This window comes from Haliaeetus leucocephalus, unplaced genomic scaffold, assembly GCF_000737465.1.
Source record: "Haliaeetus leucocephalus isolate CR32 unplaced genomic scaffold, Haliaeetus_leucocephalus-4.0 Scaffold1, whole genome shotgun sequence".
Taxonomy (NCBI): Eukaryota; Metazoa; Chordata; class Aves; order Accipitriformes; family Accipitridae; genus Haliaeetus; species Haliaeetus leucocephalus.
This window is the reverse complement of record NW_010972437.1, coordinates 16305158-16305424: the sequence shown is the minus strand read 5'-3', so window position 1 is coordinate 16305424 and position 267 is coordinate 16305158. Positions and strand designations below refer to the sequence as shown.

Below are 267 nucleotides of genomic sequence, written 5' to 3'. Positions count from 1 at the left end.
CGGCCGCTGACCCGACCCGACCCGACCCGACCCGACCCGACCGGCGGCGCGGGCAGCGCCGCGGCGCCCCGTCGCCCCGTCACAGGGCGGGGAGAGGCACGACAGGAAGTCAGTTCTGGTTCCTGGGTTAAGGTGCTGGGGCAGGAGCGAGCGCCCTGTGCCGGGAGCGGCCGTGGGCTCCGTGAGGCGCTCGTAAGTCTGAGTCGCTTCTAAAACCGCTCCTCTCCCTTCCGCGGGGAGCGGCGGGCGCTCGGCCCAGGGGGCTGG

General features: G+C 74.5%; 1 protein-coding gene across 2 annotated transcripts in view; it reads left to right on the top strand.

Moving 5' to 3' along the window:
* The first annotated feature begins 84 nt into the window (after positions 1–84).
* Positions 85–267, top strand: part of TANK (TRAF family member-associated NFKB activator) — a 28041-nt gene continuing 27858 nt past the window's right edge. For both annotated transcript variants that reach the window (XM_010567697.1, XM_010567693.1), the window contains exon 1: positions 85–192. The gene's annotated coding sequence lies outside the window, so the exon portion shown is untranslated. The remainder of the gene's footprint in view (positions 193–267) is intronic.